This window comes from Pinus tabuliformis, chromosome J (assembly GCF_031772625.1).
Source record: "Pinus tabuliformis cultivar Carrire ecotype Pingquan chromosome J, CPIR1, whole genome shotgun sequence".
In the NCBI taxonomy this organism is placed as follows: Eukaryota; Viridiplantae; Streptophyta; class Pinopsida; order Pinales; family Pinaceae; genus Pinus; species Pinus tabuliformis.
In genome coordinates, this window is record NC_142295.1 from 1,113,750,771 (window position 1) to 1,113,752,496 (window position 1,726).

The window sequence follows — 1,726 nt, forward strand, 5'->3', positions numbered from 1 at the left end:
GCTTTCTGTTCAAATTTTTCTTTTTCTGTTACTGATGATGATCCCAAAACTGTGAAGGAATCAGTGGATTCAGAGGATGGAAAACTCTGGAAAGAGGCCATGGTTGATGAAATGGCATCTTTGCACAGAAATGAGGTTTGGGATCTGGTGGAGTTGCCGGCTGGAAGGAAACCCATAGGCAGCAAATGGGTGTTCAAGAAGAAGAAAAATGCAGAAGGAAAGGTGGAGAAATACAAAGCTTGGTTGGTAGCAAAAGGTTATTCCCAAGTGCCAGGAATTGATTTTGGTGATATTTTCTCTCCTGTTGCCAAGGTAACTTCTATTAGATTACTTTTATCTATTGCTGCTGCTTTTGATTTTGAGGTAGAATAGATGGATGTGAATACAACATTTCTTCACGGGGATTTGGAAGACGAAATATACATGAAGCAACCTGAAGGCTTTGCAGTGAAGGGTAAGAAAGAATTGGTATGCAAGTTAAAGAAGCCTCTGTATGGATTAAAACAGTCACCAAGGAAGTGGTATCAGAAATTTGATACATTTATATGAGGACTTGGCTTCACCAGAACCAAAGCAGATCATTGTGTGTATTTTAAATTAATTGGTGACCGTGTTATTTATTTAGTCTTGTATGTGGATGATATGTTGCTGGTTGGAAATGAACAAGAAATTATCCAGGATTTGAAGACCCAATTGTCCTCCAAATTTGACATGAAAGATCTTGGTGCTGCAAGCTATATTTTGGGCATGGAAATTAAAAGAGATCAGGCAAAGAGGAAGCTCTGGTTAAACCAGAGGAAGTATGTCGAGACAATATTGCAAAGGTTTAATATGCAGGATAGTAAACCGGTGAAGGTTCCTATTCCTGTAGGTGTGAGGTTATCTGCTGAACAGTGTCCCAAGACACAAGAAGAGGAAGATGAAATGTCTCATGTTCCATATGCAAGTGCAGTCGATAACCTAATGTATGCAATGCTCTGTACTAGACCAAACATTGCACATGCAGTGGGAGTATTGAGCAATTTTATGTCAAAACCAGGGAAGGAGCACTGGACAACAGTGAAGCGGGTTTTTAGGTATTTGCGTGGCACTAGTGATTATGGTGTGTGCTACCAAGGAAGACCAGGATTGGACAGAGTGTTGGATATTCATGGCCTTGTTGATGCAGACTGGGCTGGAGAGCTGGATCAGAGAAGATCTACAAGTGGGTATGTGTTTATCCTATTTGGAGGTGCAGTCAGTTGGATGAGTAAGAAACAATATGTAGTGCCACTATCAACTACAAAGGTGGAATACATGGCAGCCATTCATGCAAGCAAGGAAGCAGTTTGGTTGCAGAGATTGTGTTCAAGTATGGGGTTAGTACAGGAAGCTATAAGGATATACTGTGACAGCGAAAGTGCAATTTTCTTGGCAAAGAACCCCACATATCATTCAAAGACAAAGCACATTGATGTTTAGTATCACTTTGTGAGGGATATGATAGAAGACAAAAAGGTGTTGCTGGTAAAGGTGGACACTTTGAAGAATACTGCAAATGCATTGACAAAATCTGTGAGCTTTGAGAAGTTCTCTTAGTGTAGAGAGACAATGGGAATTTCAGGGCTGGAAAAATGACTAAGCTCTTTTGTGCTCCCTTGTGGAAAGAAAACAACAAGTGGGAGAATGTTGGGTTGTGTTATATTCTTTCCACGTAGTTAACAGGGGGTTTGAGGTGTACCCATAA